Here is an 18,818-nt window from a genome sequence, read left to right as displayed (position 1 = left end):
CAGTACCAATTCTACACCATTGCACTGGGTTGCTTCATACTGTTAATGTCTAACCAACTGGTTTCTCTTCTTATTTCTGTTTTTTAAGATGCATTCAGCTACTCCTGGACTTTATTCTTCAATAGAAGTTTTAAAGCATGTTTGTGAAACTCCTTGGGTAATGCAACTGAAATTTGATCTGAGTTGGAGTTAGATTTATAGAATTATTGGAGCTATGTTGGTCTTTTTATAATATTATATCATCTCATCTAAGAAAATAAACAGTTCTCCAGATTCAGATTATTTTCTGTGTGTCTTATTACAGACACAGAAATCCTGTTCACTATAGAGTAAATTAATTCCTAAGAACTTTTTATTGTTATAGCTAACATGAAATATGGCTCATGTTTTACTACAATTTTTAGTTGGCTTTGCTGGTGCAGGGAAATATTATTTGTATAGATTCATATTTAGCAACCACACTGAAACTTACTTATTAGTTTCATTACTTTTACTTTTGATTTAGTTATTTCTCTATGTAGATAGTCATTTCAAATGTAAGTATATTTATTTTTCTTTCCGTTACCAGAGTTCAAGATATCCTATAGTATGTATAATAGAAAGAAAAACAGTGGACATTCTAGTCTTCTCATAGTCTTAAAAAGAACGCATCCAACTATGCTTTTATTCATTAAAAATAATATTTAAATAGACTTTTAGTACATATCACTCACCAAATAAGGACATTTTTATAAGTCAGGTTTGCTACAAGTTGTTGCTTTTTTAAAATCATAAATATATGTTGGAACTGTCTAATATTTTCCCTGCAACTGTTGAGATAGTCAAATGATTTTGGTGTCATCTGCTGATTTGTAAGAGTGGCTAAGAGTTTTTGGCAGTTCTTACATGTTTATGGAATCAATAATTTGTAAATTTGATAGAATCCTATCCCAGAGAGATCAAAAGAGCATTAAGATAAACCCAACATTCTGTTCTGTTTTCCTCTGGAGGTGGTTGTGGCTTAGGGCCAAGAATCTGGAAAGTTTTAGCTAAGAGGATGGGAAGATAAGCAGAGCATTTGGTGATTTCGTATGGCTCTTGAGGAAAAAAAAGAAAAAAGAAAGTAGTTCAGAGCCTGACAAGAAGTAGAACCTTAGTTAAAAAGCAAACAAAAACCAGAATTCTAGCTAGAACCCTGCTAGGGCAGTACCATAGAAAGTGCAACGAATCCGAAATAGATAAGCCTTCCAAGAAAGTGATACCCAGCACCAAACCACTCAGTCCCCATGTTTCACACTCTTCCCTTACTCTATGAACTGTATGTTAGCAACCAGAATAAAGTCACCTGGAAGGTCATAATGTTATCTAAAGTTTCCAATTACCTCCATTGTTTTTGATACACAATATCAAAAAAAATTCAAAAATATCCAAGAGTGCCAGATTTTTAAAAATGACTGAATACAATAAAAAACAACAGACTGGGTGGCGCCTGTGGCTCAGTGAGCAGGGCGCCGGCCTCATATACTGAGGGTGGCGGGTTCAAACCCAGCCCCCGCCAAACTGCAACAAAAAAATAGCCGGGCGTTGTGGTGGGCGCCTGTAGTCCCAGCTACTCGGGAGGCTGAGGCAGGAGAATCGCCTAAGCCCAGGAGTTGGAGGTTGCTGTGAGCTGTATGATGCCACGGCACTCTACCGAGGGCCATAAAGTAAAACTCTGTCTCTACAAAAAAAAAAAAAAGAAAGAAAGAAAACCTAGACTTTAAAGCAAAAAATATCAAAAAAGAGAGAGGGACACCTTATAATGATAAATAAAAGTACCAAGAGAAATAATAGTTATAAACATGCATGTTCCTTATAGCACAGTCTCAATACATGTAGAACATGAATTGTCAGAACTAAAAGGAAAAAAAGATAAATCTAAAATCATCCTTGGAGAGTTTAACAAACCATCCTCAATAACTAATAAAAAAATCAGACAAAAAATACCTTACTGATGTAAAGATACTAATAGCATTTTTAACTAATGGTACCTAATAAATAAAATGAAACATTATACCCAAGAATGGCAGAATACACATTATTTTCAAATGTATGTTGTACATTTACCAAAATTCATTATATCATGGGCCACAAATAATTCTTTGTATGATTTAGGTCATGCAGAATATGGTTTCAATTATATGCAATAGAATTAAGCTGAAAATAGGTGGCAACAAGTTATGAGAAAGTCCTAGACATTGACCACATGCTTTTATACATTTGACAAGTAAAATATGTAGAATGTAGCTAAGCATTTCAACAAAGAGATAATTCATAAAAATTGTATCTTTAAATGCATGCAATAGAAACATAAAAAGAATTATAACCAGTAATATAAGCATGTATTTAGTTATACAAGCATGCATTTCAAGTAGTCAGAAATAGAAAAAATGTAGATGTTAAGAAATAATGGAGTAAGAGAAGTTATCAGTGATGTAGAAAACAAAGAGAAAACCAACAAAACCTAACACTGGTTCTTTAAAAATAAAAAAAAAATAGATAAACCCCTGACAAGAAAAAAATCAGAAACTAAAAATCACCACCATCAGAAATTACAAATCAGACATCACTATGGACCTTACAGACAATGAAAGAGTAATGGGTCATTGTGAACAACTTAATCCAAATAAACTTGACAAAAGGATGAAATATATAAAACACAATGTAGTTCAGGGGGTTGCTGATTAGGCCATATGTAATTAAAAACCTTCCCACAAAGAAAAATCCAGTCCCAGATGAATTCACTACATTTTTAGACATCCTACTTAACAAGGGGAAGGCCAGTCAAACCTTAATAAGTAAAATTTGAAAAATAATTAGGAAAAAATCATTATAGATCAATCTTTGTCACAAAGAGGGGTGCAAAATTTCTAAACAAAATATTTGCAAATGAAATCCAACAATATATACATAAAAAGAATAATATATCATGAAAATAGGAACTTTATTCCAGGTTAATTTTACATAAAATGATTACACATTGCAATCACAACATTTATAGATTCAAAGAGAAATTTTATTCTCCTAGCATCCCTTATTAAGACATAAGATAAAGTTGTTATCAAAAACAGAAGCAGAATAGTAAAAAAATTTACATAAATGTTTTATATAAGCTTTTAACAAACCAGGAATAGACTAAAGCAAATTCCTTAAATTGATAAAACAGATCTATACCTACAGAAAAGGCCATACTTAATGATAAAATATTAAAACTTTCCTTAATCTTGTAATGCAAATTAATGTAACTGAACTACATTAAAATAAGAATTTTTGTTTATCAAAAGAAAACACTAGCAGAGATAAAAGACAAACTACTGATTGAGACAAAGTACTTAGTATTTACTTTGCTTACATAGGAGTCATATCCAGAAACATACTTTTGAAAAAACCTAAAATGTAATAAGAAAAATGATAATATTCAAAATGTTTCAACCAATAATTTACAAAATATGTATTCAAATAGCAAATAAATTTGAAAACGTGCTCAATCTCATCAGCCATCAGAGGAAATATATATAAATCCATGAGCTACAACTAAACAAACATCAAATTTGTTGTTTATGACTACATTGTAAAGACTAATAATACCAAGTCTTGCAAGAATATTGAGACTCTGAGACAGCACTGAGGCCAAAGGAATGATGCCCTAAAGGAATGAAGCCCCTTTGGGCTTAATTGATAACAGTAAATGTAGGGAAAACTGTCTCTGAAATTCCATTATCTGAACCCTGAATTGAAGGAATTCAATTGCTGTGAATTTCTTCCTCAGATATTTTGCTAACAAGAGGAAATCAGTGAGTATCACGGGAAGGAAGACCATAGGTGACCCTACTCAGAGCCCCGATACACTTGATCCAGTGCTGTTGTCTGTTCTGGCCTTTCACCTCCCCTAAAATTTATTTACTCTTCGAAAGTTGTCTACATTCCCCACATTCCTCTTGCTTATGAAGAGAGTATTTAACCTTAAATCATCTGCCTCTTCTTTGGGTTTCATAGTTAGTGTGATTCCCATGAGCTCACATGTTAATAAATGTGCATGCCTTTTCTCTTGTTAATCTGTCAATTGCCAGATTGTTTTATGGACTCAAATTCTCAAACCTTCAGCAGGTATTTGAAAAGTTCCTTTTGCCTCTACAGTACACCAGTTGCAGAAGTTTAAATCATTACCAAACTTCAGAAATTTTGTAATAATCAAACTCTAAAACATAGCAGTTTTACCCTGAGGCAGAGATGACAGGTGTACATGGAAATATCTTGAGCACTAAAAGTCAAATATATAATATCTTTTCATCACTTTTTGTTATAGTTCCAAAATGGAAACAACCCCCAAATATAAATTGACAATAAAATGGATAGTTTTTTTTCTTCTTTAATTTCAGTGAGGAGTCAAAAGTTATACATATTTTTGGCTGCATAAGGGTTTAACACCCCTATACCACACATTGTTCCAGAATCAACTTTAAAGACCTTAAAAACTACAAATGACCTTTCATGCCACATAAAATACATATTGACTTAGGGCCAGTGTGGGGGCTCAAATCTATAATCCTGGTTAGCCCTTTGGGGCACGGAGGTGAGAGGATTGCTTGAGGTCAGGAGTCTGAGACCAGCCTGACACAAGTGAGATCCCTACCTCTATAATATAATAGAATTAGCCAGCAGGCACTGTCGGCATGTACAGGCCCAGCTGCTCTGGAGGCTAAGGCAGGAGGATTGCTTGAGCCCAGGAGTTTGAGGTTGCTGTGAGCTATGATGAGGCCACTGCACACTCTAGTCTGGGTGACAGAGTGACACCTGTCTCCAGAAAAACAAAATGAGTTAGAAATTTAAAGCTATGTTTTACTTAAGAATTAAAGAAAGCTAAGCATTATTAATTCTGAAATCAATAACATAAACTGAACTAATTATAAGTGGTCATGATGCTTTGATTATTATAGTTTTTTTTTCTAGGAAAAATAGTAGTCTGATAAAGATTACAGTGTTGTTTTAACTTCATTAGAGAAAATACATTTGCGTTCATTAAACAGAAATAGATGTTATTAATTACAATTAGCCACTTTACATTTTTTACATTGTGACCCTCTCTATTAGTATGTTCAGCTATACCGTCTTGAAAGTTACCAAATGAACTGTTTATTTTTTAATTTACTCCAAATTGATTTCAGAAATAACTGTAATTCATTTATCAAGTAAAATTAAGGAAACTTTAATATGAAGAGATGTTACACATAACAACTATTTCTCTTTTAAGATATTTATAAGCTGGGTGGGTGGCATTAATTTTACAAATGTCATTACCATGTTTAAAATTAAAAGTAGGTCACAATGTTAATTGTGAACTAATTAAATTAGATATGCTAGGCTTTAGATATTTAACAAAGTATAACCATTGTTTCTTCACTGGGTTTAGCAGATCAATGAATGGTGTTTGAATAGTGATGCTGGGCAGGCTGTGGCAGCCCAACTGCTCAGATAGCCCTCTGCTGCCCAGAACCGCTGGAGTCTGACTATCATCTCTCTATCACTTTCCTTAGCACAGCTGAAAGCAAATATAAAGGTGTACTTCCAGTCAGAAGATCCAACTGCCAGAAGCATGCTTTTCCTTTACTTCGGATGCAATTTGTATTCGAGAATGCCAGGTTTTATCTACAGACTTAAAAAAAAAAACACAGTGCAAGTTAATATGATCACTATTATCACCAGTGAGGATATAAGGTAACATTTGCTTTTTGCTTTTACAGCAATGGCCGATTTTTTGCCTCAATGAGGAAGAGGTTTACCATTGTAACCAAACACATTGTATTTATTAATTTACTTACTTATTTACCTCTTTATTTATTTTTGAGACAGAATCTCACTCTGTCACCCTAGGTAGAGTGTCACAGTGTCATCATAGCTCACAGCAACCTCAAGCTCCTGGGTTCAAGTAATTCCTCTGCCTCAGCGATCCTCCTACCTCAGCCTCCTTAGTAGCTGAGACTACAGGCTGTGCCACCACTCCCAGCTAATTTTTTCTATTTTTCGTCTTACTCTTGCTCCAGCTGGTCGAGAACTCCTGAGCTCAAGCAATTCTCCTACCTTGGCCTCCAAGAGTGCTAAGATTACAGGCATCAGCCTCAGTGCCCAGCAACAGATTCTTTTTAAATTACAGAGGGAATTAAGCCCCAATTTATAATTGGTCATGTTCCTCACACTTACTTGTATGCCTGTACTTAACACAGAAAATCATACCCCTAGCAGTCATATAATTTGTAAATATATAATTGTATCAGACAGAGCTTTACAAATCACCCCTCTCTCCTGTGGCAAGATGCACACACAGCCATTGCTGTGATGTGACTCAGTGTTGGTTTCTTTGACCTTGTCTGTTTAGTGGAAAGAGAGGGAGCATTTTAAGAGTAGTACAAATGCTGGTATAGAACAAAAACTTTAGATAAAATAGGAGGTAACTAATTTGAAAAATATTATAGACAACTTGATAATAACGAATCAACCCTTTATCACCCATTAAAACATCATCTAGCCCTTTTTGAAATATGCAAGCCAGATTCACAATAGCAACGAAAGTGCCATTGCTGTGCTGAGTCTGCATGTCAATTTAAACAGTGAGATGAGGAGAACACAGAAAAATTTCCATATATTAAATCTGTACTTCTAAACACGGCAAGTCATGGAAAAAGTGTATCTTTTCACTTCACTTTTCTTTTTATAAACATACATGTTTAGACCTATTTGAAATATGAAATTGAATTATAATGATTTCCCTTGATTTAATTTTTTGAAGACTCGATTCTCCCCAAATTGTACTTTTTGAATCATAAAACTAATTCACTAGAGATTTATAATATTACAAAAATTTTAGATTATAACTAGAATTAATTTTATCATGAAAAAGAAGCGTGAGTAATAAGTAGAAAAATATTAAAGATTTGAACCATTAAGCCATCAAGACTATCAATAACATAATAGTAAATTCAGTAGGCATTAAATATTTGATTTCCAAAAATTGTGATTGCTTACAGCAGTAACAATATTATTGCTTAAAAATAATGAATTCTTAGCAAAATCCAGATTGTTTTATTAGAAATGTATATATATATTTATATATATTTCTTGGGGATTCATTGAGGGTACAAGAAACCAGTTTACACTGATGGCATATGTTAGGCAAAGTCCCTCTTGCACTCGTGTTTTGCCCCCAAAAGGTGTGGCACACACCAAGGCCCCACCCCCTCCCTCCTTCCCTCTGTCTGCTCTTCCTTTCCCCACCCCTCCCTCCTTTAATATTAAGGAAAATTATAATTCTTCATTATAATTTAAAACTAATCTTGGCTGGAGCAGTGGCTCACACCTGTAATCTTAGCACTCTGGGAGGCCAAGGTGGGTGGATCACTTGAGCTCATGAGTTCAAGACCAGCCTGAGCAAGAGTATGACTTCATCTTGGGCGGCACCTGTGGCTCAAGGAGTAGGGCGCCGGTCCCATATGCCGGAGGTGGCAGGTTCAAACCTAGCCCCAGCCAAAAAAAAAAAAAAGAAAAGAGTATGACCTCATCTCTACTGAAAATGAAAAACTGAGGCAAGAGGATCATTTGAGCCCAAGAGGTTGAGGTTGCTATGAGCAGTGATGCCATAGCACTCCAAGGATGACAAAGTGAGACTGTCTGAAAAAAAAAAAAAAAAACTAATCTTTACTTCTTACTTATTTTGCATGAAAATTGAATGTTGCATGTACTCCTTGTACATAAGCTCTAAATTTTAACAGAATCAACCAAATCAGTTAGAGAAATTGAGCTAAGTTGATTGACCTGCCTCAGTTTGGTTGGTGATTAAGACAACAAGTGTTAACAATAAGATGCATCCTTCTAATTTAGATGTTCTTTGCATAGTATGACAGACAAAGCCTGGTATGGCCTCTATACTCCTGCTTGCATAATCCCCGCTTCTTGAGTGCAGACTCTTGCCAATGTTACTTCCATGATTGGGGCATGTTCAATGCCAAAGGTGCTAAGTGTGTCTCTCATGACTGTCACTATACTTACATTCAGCCCCACCATTCTAAGCAGACTCCATGCTGGTTACAAGACAGTTAGAAGAGGGCCAGGAATGGGCCACTTGGTGAAGAACTGTTGGATGCCTCATGTTGCAGAAAGCCTCTTCTTGGCTACCAGCTAGTAAGCAGGGATCCCAGTCCTACAACCACAAGCAGATAAATTCTGCCCAAACATGCGTGAGTGAAATTGAAAGTGAACCTTTCCCCACCCAGGCCTCTGATGAGATCACACCCCAATTGACACCTGGATTGCAGCCTGGTGAAAACCGAACCAGAGCACCTATTAAGTTTTGCCCAGACTTCTAACCCACAGAAACTATGAGAGAGGTAAGTGCTATTTTAAATTAATGTTAATCTGTGACAGAGTTGTAGAAAGTGAACATGAACACCTTTGTATTGAGTTTACAGATAATCTGTAGAAGAGATATTTTCTCATATTGTATTCTCGGGTAAAAATGGGGCAAGTATTTTCATTTCTTCTGATCCTATTTTATATTCTGGAGGAAGGACATAAACATGTCCCTAAGATTTTTGTATTTTTTATATGCTATATGTTTTCCTTCAACAAGGCTTTTCTATTTTTGTTAACTTTGTCATTATATTATGATTATCACATTTGGAAAAAATATTTTCATATGTTCATTTCTAGATGAATTTGTGATAGCATTCCCCCATTAATGGACACTACTATTATTACTGATAAATTAATAGAAGTTATTTGATTTGTGGGCTTATCTTGTATCTAGACATCTAATCAAATTCCTTAACTACTCTAACATATTTTTATAACATTGCCTGGGTTTTTAAAAACACAACCATTTCATCAACAAAAGTAATAATGTTTTTTCTCCTTTTATATTACTTCCTTTATTCTTTTATTTGATAGCTGTCTAATACACCCAGGTCTCTGCCTAGCATCCTATGGCAATGGTCTGACATTCCACTCCTTCTCAGTTCACTTGTTTTTCCAGGTCTTTGTGCATCATTTCATTTTAGTAGGAGAAACAGTTCATTTTTCTGGGCAGCCTTTTCCCCTGCACTATCTTTCTCGGTAATAATTCTAATTTTAGAAGACTTTTTTCCAAGTATGTACAAACTATGGAATGCTTCTGGAGTCAAAGTTACATTAAATATTGATATTCCCTTTCCACTGTACCTTCTATGGAACAGAAGAATGGAGAAATTAACACAGTAAATATGTGGTATAAACACATGAAGAAAATCAATCTGGGGGCGGCACCTGTGGCTCAGTGAGCAGGGCGCTGGCCCCATATACCGAAGGTGGCGGGTTCAAACCCAGCCCCTGCCAAACTGCAACCAAAAAAAAAAAAGAAAGTCAATCTGGGACCAAAGAGGATTTTAATTAAGAACCTAAAATTTTAAATGTTACTGAATGGAAAACATTAATATTTGAAAAATGAAATGTATTGCACCAGACTTCCATTTATTCCCTGTGTCAAAAGACAGAATTACAACAAATTTTAGTTTAAAAATCTTAACTGGATTTTATTTGTGATTCTAGAATTAGGAAATACCTCATTCTGTCATGTATAACAGAATGAGCTGAAGAGAGGGGATTGGCTTCACAGGCAGAAGAGGACCAGAGAAAGTAGAAACTGAGAACAAAACACAGATCGACCATCTCAACATTACTTTTTTTGTAAAGGTGAAAGCGAAGGGGGCTCCTTATCACACTAGCTAAAACTGACCTCTTTCAGGCTATGACTATTATCTCTTTTTCTCCTGATTCCTTAAAAAGTCAGACAAACAACTTAGTTTTGGTGTGATGAAATGAAACTTCAGCAGCAGTGCCTCCATTTGGGTTTGTCTCTTGGACCAGTGCCTGAGTTCAGTCCAAACTAATGGCCTCCTGTACACTGTAGTTAACACAAAGAGTCAGGGTTAAGGCCAGGGCTAGGGTTACGGTCAGGGCTAGCCATCCAAACTTTCCTGACCCCAGTCTCCTCAGTATAAAATGAGCATAACAACAGTATTGTATACTAAATACTTCACAGGATTGTAAGGCCCACTTGAGCCTGGAAACCCAAAAGTAAACATGGGTGAACTTTTCTCTAATTATACCACGTGACTTCTCAAATAAAAATGAACTTTAGCAAGATTACCAACACTTAATATGAATAGATTCTTTCTATTTGAAATGATATAGAAAATCATTCATATTTTTGTTTTCAAAGTTGAAAATAGTTAAATCATCCTCTGTATTACCTCAGCCTTCCACGCACTTACTAGTTATGGTAAAATGCACAAGGCAACATACTTCATACAAGTAACCTGCAGGTCCAAATGGAGTATTTCAAGATTTACTTAATTTTCTTTACTTTTCTCCTTGCATATTTTTGTCTATTTTAATCTGTTTTGGAAAGATGGAATAGGGCAGTACTTTTATTAAGGTTGTAATTTAAATGACAACTTAATAGGTGAATCTGACATTAGAAACTAGATAATTTTCAGGAAGATAACATACTTGTAGAAGAAACTAGAGAGAGTTGCTTGGGTCTTTTTAGCAATGTTTTTACTAACTTTGTAAATCAAGGATTTGCCTTATGTATTTGCCATTTTATAAACATTAGTTTTTTCACAAAAGTTCTTAAATATTTTAAATATTACCCTTCAACTTGACTATGAACTGACATAAGAACCATAAAAATAGTATTTAAGCTTAGAGCCCCAAAGTATGACACTCTACCTGTGTAGTATTATGCAAGCAATTGTTATTTTTTGTGTTTTTCACCTATAGGGAAATTTGTTACTTCTTTTTTCTTATTAATTTTACCACTGAATTTCTCATACCAAATTCATAATGACTTTTTTGTCATATAGAAGATACACAAGAATCTTAGAAAGCTGAAATAATTCAAGTGACTAGTGGAAGCTGAAGAAGGGGGAAATAGTCTGGAAATGATCATACAAATTTCTAATGGCAAATCTAGAATGCTCGGTGTATGTACATGTCAGACAGCATTATTTTCCAGATGAAAGTGTGGTCATCTGGGTGTTAATGGTGATCTCACTGGGCATTGATGCAACTTCTGTGCTGCTTGACCTCTGGCAACTTGCATAACAGGGCGAAGGGAAAGTCAGGTGATTAATATTCATGAACTCCAATGCAAAGTTAAAAAAGCTAAGGAATAGTGCTATTCATTGATCTGTAACATTTCCCAAGGTAAACCCTGGAATAAAATGAATTTCTTTAAGCGTGAAACCAGATGCCTGCTCAAAATAGATTTCTTGCTGCATTGGGAGACCTGACCAGCAGAGATTCATCAGAATAAGTGTGTGTTGCATCAATGTTTGTTGCAGAAATTCTTAATTGATTCCAGTTTACCTAACTTTTTAAATAAGCACGTGAAGAATATGTAAATTTAAATAAGTGTTTAAATTTTCTAAAAAAAAATGAATAGTTTTGATTTTTATAAATTACATATTTTTTTTTTTATTTTCAGCTTGCTTGTTCATCATTCTTCTTCGTTTGAACTACTCTTTTTTCGTTGTTCATTTTCTTCTTCCTCTGGTGATGCTCTTTCCCATTGCCTCCCCAGTAGCTGGGATTACAGACGCCCACCACAACGTCTGGCTGTTTTTGATGTTGTTAGTAGAGACAGGGTCTTACTCTGGCTCACTGCTGGTCATACTGTTCTTGAACCTCTGAGTTCAGGCAATCCACCCACCTCAGCCTCCCACAGCTCTGGGACTACAGGCATGAGCCACCACTCCCAGCCTATAAATTATATTTTTAACATCTTTCGACTTTAGAATTCTGTGACTTAAGTTATATATACTACACCAACATTGCTTAAAGATATTTAAGATATGATTTTCATAAAGAATTGTGTGAAGTATGTGATCAATTTCTTTTAGACTATATTTTCTCATTATTTAATATTTTCTTTAAGTTAGATACATTTGTTTTCCAATTATTTTTAAAGTTTGAACTTTGGATGTCTCATGCCTTAATGTAGAAACTACAAACCTCAGAAAAATCATGGCAATAATTTGTTAATTTAATATCTTCCAGCAGATTTTTTTCATGTACTAAAATCAAACAAAAATTTAAAAGTAAAACTCATGCTCAAGGTCAAATCGAGTAAACTAATATTTTTAAATTGTATTACATGAGAATAGAATTATTTCTGAACAGGAGCAAAAAGAAAACCAATTAAAACTAAAAATCCAAAAACAAAAGGGAGTCAAGGAAAAACACAATTTTGTCTTATGGTTTTTTAAAGATGACTAGAGAGAAAACAGCTGTTAAGAAACACAGAATGCTAATTATAATGTTTAGTTAAGAAAAATGATTATCAGCAAGAGATAAAAAAGGGAGGGGAGAAGAATTACAGAAATGTAAATTGAATCACAGGATGTTGGCATTCAACTGAATCCATTTTATCTTGTTCAGAGCAAGCAAAGAGGTAAACAGAAAAATAAAAATAAACAGCTTGCAAACATACAGAATTAGAAAACAAAACAGTGGAAGCTCAAGCTGCTGGCTTGAACAAAGGTAGAATTTGGGAAGCAGGGGGGAAATCTCTTACTGTGAATAAAAATCTCTGCTCCACTCCCTGTTCTGTGGATGTTCTTTTAATCTGGGGAAGAGTTAAGTCAGAACTTTGGGAAAAACCATTAAAAAGACATGGTAATGAGCCATTAAATATATATTTGTCAGGTCAATGATTATGTGGATGCAGAGCTCATAATCACGGACATCATTTTACCTGGGATTTTAGACCCAAGGGCAAGCATGAATCTCTTTAAATTTTGAAATAATAGCTACAGCCTGGCAAAAGTCAAGGAGGTAAACTAGAGTGTCTTTATTTATGGAAAGGAGAAATCCAGGTCCAGAATGTGCTAACTCATAAGGTACATTAAATTATCATGTTTGGACCTTACTCCTCTAGAATAAAAAAAGGGGTTCCCTAATCACAACCCTACTTCCCACAATTTTAACAACTTGAGACTTTTTAATCAAAAAATACACCAATATAAACAAGAATATTAAATACCTTTGGGCGGCACCTGTGGCTCAGTGAGTAGGGTGCCAGCCCCATATGCCAAGGGTGGCGGGTTCAAACCCAGCCCCCGGCCAAACTGCAACAAAAAAATAGCCGGGCGTTGTGGTGGGCACCTGTAGTCCCAGCTGCTCGGGAGGCTGAGGCAAGAGAATCGCGTAAGCCCAAGAGTTAGAGGTTGCTGTGAGCCGTGTGACGCCACAGCACTCTACCCGAGGGCGGTACAGTGAGACTCTGTCTCTACAAAAAAAAAGAAAGAATATTAAATACCTTTATGTCTATACCTAAGTATCCAATCACATCAATATCTCCTGTTTCTAAAAACTGAAAAATAAGATTTTACCTTCCTCCATGATAAGCTCGTCCAAGAATGCACAGATAATTTAATAAAGAAAAGTTTCTTTTATGTCTAAGCTAAATCATATACATTGCATTTTAACTCAACAAATGTATCAAATTCCCATCGTGTACAAAGCATTGACTTAGTTGCTCGATTGAATACAAAGATTAGCAATTCATGATCCTTGGCCTCAAGGATCTCATCATAAGTATTTAGGTCATTAAATATGAAATGTCCAATTTCAAATCAAAAGTTTAGTTTATTATGTCTCAAGAAGCGATACAATTAATCAAAGTATGTGCCTAACCTGTCCACATAGTTTTGCCATATGAACTATTTATGGCAGCAGCCAAGAAACCGTGAGGCTGAGTGGGAATGAAATTGTGAAAGGTGTTTTCCATAGCATGTTGAGAACTAAATATTTTTCCCTTCAAGAAGTAGTCCAAAGACTGGAAGAAGCGGAGTCAGTTGGTTCAAGGTCTGGTGAATATGGTAGGTGACGGAGTGTTTCCAAGTCTAGCCTCTATAATGTGAGCAGCAGTGTTTACATACATATGGTTAAGCGTCATCTTAGAAGAGGACTGGCCTGTCTCTATGGTCCAGTCTCGGCTACCTAATCACAAGCTTGCTCATCCTGTGATCCAAATGTTTCCAGTCGACATGCCCTGTAATTGACTGATCAGGTTTCATGAAGCTGTAGTCAATCATACCAGCACTGGACCTCCAACCACATAGACCCCATTAGCTTTCTGTGTGAATACTCCTTTTGGATTGTGTTTAAGCACTTCCTCTTTATTCAACTACCATGATGAACATGTAGGATTGTCAAAGAGCATCCATTTCTCATCACATGTAATGATACAGTGTAGAAATTGTTCACCTTTATGCCATGATCAGCAAGCTTCAAGCTGATCTCTCTTCTGACACTCCTTTAATTCATGCAGAATGCATCTATCCAGTTTCTTTTTTTTTTTTTTTTTTTATTGTTGGGGATTCATTGAGGGTACAATAAGCCAGGTTACACTGATTGCAATTGTTAGGTAAAGTCCCTCTTGCAATCATGTCTTGCCCCCATAAAGTGTGACACACACCAAGGCCCCACCCACCTCCCTCAGTCCCTCTTTCTGTTTCCCCCCCATAACCATAATTGTCATTAATTGTCCTCATATCAAAATTGAGTACATAGGATTCATGCTTCTCCATTCTTGTGATGCTTTACTAAGAATAATGTCTTCCACGTCCATCCAGGTTAATACGAAGGATGTAAAGTCTCCATTTTTTTTAATGGCTGAATAGTATTCCATGGTATACATATACCACAGCTTGTTAATCCATTCCTGGGTTGGTGGGCATTTAGGCTGTTTCCACATTTTGGCGATTGTAAATTGAGCTGCAATAAACAGTCTAGTACAAGTGTCCTTATGATAAAAGGATTTCTTTCCTTCTGGGTAGATGCCCAGTAATGGGATTGCAGGATCAAATGGGAGGTCTAGCTTGAGTGCTTTGAGGTTTCTCCATACTTCCTTCCACAAAGGGTGTACTAGTTTGCAGTCCCACCAGCAGTGTAAAAGTGTTCCCTTCTCTCCACATCAATGCCAGCATCTGCAGTTTTGAGATTTTGTGATGTGAGCCATTCTCACTGGGGTTAGATGATATCTCAGGGATGTTTTGATTTGCATTTCTCTAATATATAGAGACGATGAACATTTTTTCATGTGTTTGTTAGCCATTCGTCTGTCGTCTTTAGAGAAAGTTCTATTCATGTCTCTTGCCCATTGATATAAGGGATTGTTGGCTTTTTTCATGTGGATTAATTTGAGTTCTCTATAGATCCTAGTTATCAAGCTTTTGTCTGATTGAAAATATGCAAGAATCCTTTCCCATTGTGTAGGTTGTCTCTTTGCTTTGGTTATTGTCTCCTTAGCTGTACAGAAGCTTTTCAGTTTAATGAAGTCCCATTTGTTTATTTTTGTTGTTGTTGCAATTGCCATGGCAGTCTTCTTCATGAAGTCTTTCCCCAGGCCAATATCTTCCAGTGTTTTTCCTATGCTTTCTTGGAGGATTTTTATTGTTTCATGCCTTAACTTTAAGTCCTTTATCCATCTTGAATCAATTTTTGTGAGTGGGGAAAGGTGTGGGTCCAGTTTCAGTCTTTTACATGTAGACATCCAGTTCTCCCAACACCATTTATTGAATAGGGAGTCTTTCCCCCAAGGTATGTTCTTGTTTGGTTTATCAAAGATTAGGTGGTTGTAAAATGTTAGTTTCATTTCTTGGTTTTCAATTCGATTCCAAGTGTCTATGTCTCTGTTTTTGTGCCAGTACCATGCTGTCTTGAGCACTATGGCTTTGTAGTACAGACTAAAATCTGGTATGCTGATGCCCCCAGCTTTATTCTTGTTACAGAGAACTGCCTTAGCTATACGGGGTTTCTTCTGGTTCCATACAAAACACAGAATCATTTTTTCCAAATCTTGAAAGTACGATGTTGGTATTTTGATAGGAATGGCATTGAATAGATAGATTGCTTTGGGAAGTATAGACATTTTAACAATGTTGATTCTTCCCATCCATGAGCATGGTATGTTCTTCCATTTGTTAATATCCTCTGCTATTTCCTTCCTGAAGATGTCATAGTTTTCTTATAGAGGTCCTTCACCTCCTTCGTTAGGTATATTCCTAGGTATTTCATTTTCTTTGAGACTATGGTGAAGGGAGTTGTGTCCTTAATTAGCTTCTCATCTTGACTGTTATTGGTGTACACAAAGGCTACTGACTTGTGGCCATTGATTTTATATCCTGAAATATTACTGTATTTTTTGATGACTTCTAGGAGTCTTGTGGTTGAGTCTTTGGGGTTCTCTAAGTATAAGATCATGTCGTCAGCAAAGAGGGACAGTTTGACCTCCTCTGCTCCCATTTGGATTCCCTTTATTTCCTTGTCTTGCCTAATTGTATTGGCTAGAACTTCCAGCACTACGTTCAATAGTAAAGGTGACAGAGGACAACCTTGTCTGGTTCCACTTCTAAGAGGAAAAGCTTTCCGTTTTACTCCATTCACTAAAATATTGGCTGTGGGTTTGTCATAGATAGCTTCAATCAGTTTAGAAATGTCCCACCTATGCCTATACTCTTCAGTGTTCTAATTAGAAAAGGATGCTGGATTTTATCAAAAGCTTTTTCTGCATCTATTGAGAGGATCATGTGATCTTTATTTTTGCCTCTGTTAATATGGTGGATAACGTTTATGGACTTGCGTATGTTAAACCAGCCTTGCATCCCTGGGATGAAGCCTACTTGATCATGATGAATGACTTTTTTTGATGATAAGCTGTAATCTATTGGCTAGGATTTTGTTGAGAATTTTTGCGTCTATGTTCATGAGTGAGATTGGTCTGAAATTCTCCTTTTTGTTTGGGTCTTTTCCTGGTTTTGGTATCAGGGTGATGTTTGCTTCATAGAATGTGTTGGGGAAGATTCCTTCTTCCTCAATTTTTTGGAATAATTTCTGCAGTACAGGAATAAGCTCTTCCTTGAAGGTTTGATAGAATTCTGGAGTGAAGCCATCTGGACCAGGGCATTTTTTGGTTGGAAGCTTTTTTATTGTTTCTTTGATCTCAGTGCTTGAAATTGGTCTGTTCAGGAGCTCTATTTCTTCCTGGCTGAGTCTAGGGAGAGGGTGTGATTCCAAATATTGATCCATTTCCTTCACATTGTCAAATTTCTGGGCATAGAGTTTCTGGTAGTATTCAGAGATGATCTCTTGTTTCTCTGTGGGATCAGTTGTTATTTCCCCTTTATCATTTCTAATTGAGGTTACTAGAGATTTTACTTTTCTATTTCTCGTTAGTCTGGCCAATGGTTTATCTATTTTATTTATTTTTTCAAAAAACCAACTCCTTGTTTCATTAATTTTCTGAATGATTCTTTTGTTTTCAATTTCATTGATCTCTGATTTGATTTTGGATATTTCTTTTCTTCTACTGAGTTTAGGCTTAGATTGTTCTTCTTTTTCCAATTCCATAAGATCTCTTGTGAGATTGTTGATGTGCTCTCTTTCTGTTTTTCGAATGTAGGCATCTAAAGCGATGAATTTTCCTCTCAAAACTGCTTTTGCAGTATCCCACAGGTTTTGGTAGCTTGTGTCTTCATTGTTGTTATGCTCAAGGAAGTTAATGATTTCCTGTTTTGTTTCTTCCTTCACCCATCTGTTATTCAACAGAAGATTGTTTAGTTTCCATGCCTTTGGGTGGGGGCGAGCATTTTTGTTAGAGTTGAGTTCCACCTTTAGTGCCTTATGGTCTGAGAAGATACAAGGTAAAATTTCAATTCTTTTGATTCTGTTGATATTTGTTTTGTGTCTCAGGATATGATCAATTTTGGAGAATGTTCCATGGGGTGATGAGAAGAATGTATATTCTTTATCTTTGGGATGGAGTGTTCTATATGCGTCTATCAAGCACAGTTGTTCTAGGGTCTCATTTAAGTCTCTTCTATCCTTGTTTAATTTCTGTTTAGAGGATCTGTCCAGCTCTGTAAGAGGAGTGTTAAGGTCCCCTGTTATGATGGTATTATCAGATATCATATTGCTCAGACTGAGTAAGGTCTGTTTCAAGAATCTGGGAGCATTTAAATTGGGTGCATAGATATTTAGAATTGAAATGTCTTCTTGTTGTATTTTTCCCTTGACCAATATAAAGTGACCATCTTTGTCTTTTTTGACTTTAGTTGCTTTAAATCCACATGTATCTGAAAATAAGATTGCAACTCCTCTTTTCTTCTGAATGCCATTTGCCTGAAAAATTGTCTTCCAACCCTTGACTCGGAGCTTTAATTTTAAAGCCAGGTGTGTTTCTTGCAGACAGCAAATGGATGGCTTGTGTTTTTTAATCCAGTCAACCAATCTATGTCTCTTCAGTGGGGAATTCAAGCCATTAACATTTATTGAGATAATTGATAAGTGTGGTAGTATTCTATTCGTCTTATTTTGTGAGAGTCCGTTGCTTAGTTTTATCTTTTGCATCAGTGTGGAGGTTTGGTTCTGTCCTTTAATTTCTGAGTTCTTACTTTGCTGCTGATCCATTGTGGTGGTCAGTGTGCAGAACAGGTTGAAGTATTTCCTGTAGAGCTGGTCTTGTTGTGGCGAATTTCCTCAATGTTTGTATATCCGTAAATGATTTGATTTCTCCATCAATTTTGAAGCTTAGCTTAGCAGGGTACAGAATTCTGGGCAGGAAATTGTTCTGTTTAAGTAGATTAAAGGTAGATGACCATTGTCTTCTTGCTTGGAAAGTTTCATTAGAGAAGTCTGCGGTCACTCTGATGGATTTGCCCCTGTAGGTCAACTGGCGCTTACTCCTGGCAGCTTGCAGAATCTTTTCT

Source organism: Nycticebus coucang, chromosome 10 (assembly GCF_027406575.1).
Source record: "Nycticebus coucang isolate mNycCou1 chromosome 10, mNycCou1.pri, whole genome shotgun sequence".
NCBI lineage: Eukaryota > Metazoa > Chordata > Mammalia > Primates > Lorisidae > Nycticebus > Nycticebus coucang.
The sequence above is the reverse complement of the archived record's forward strand: the minus strand, read 5'-3'. Positions refer to the sequence as shown.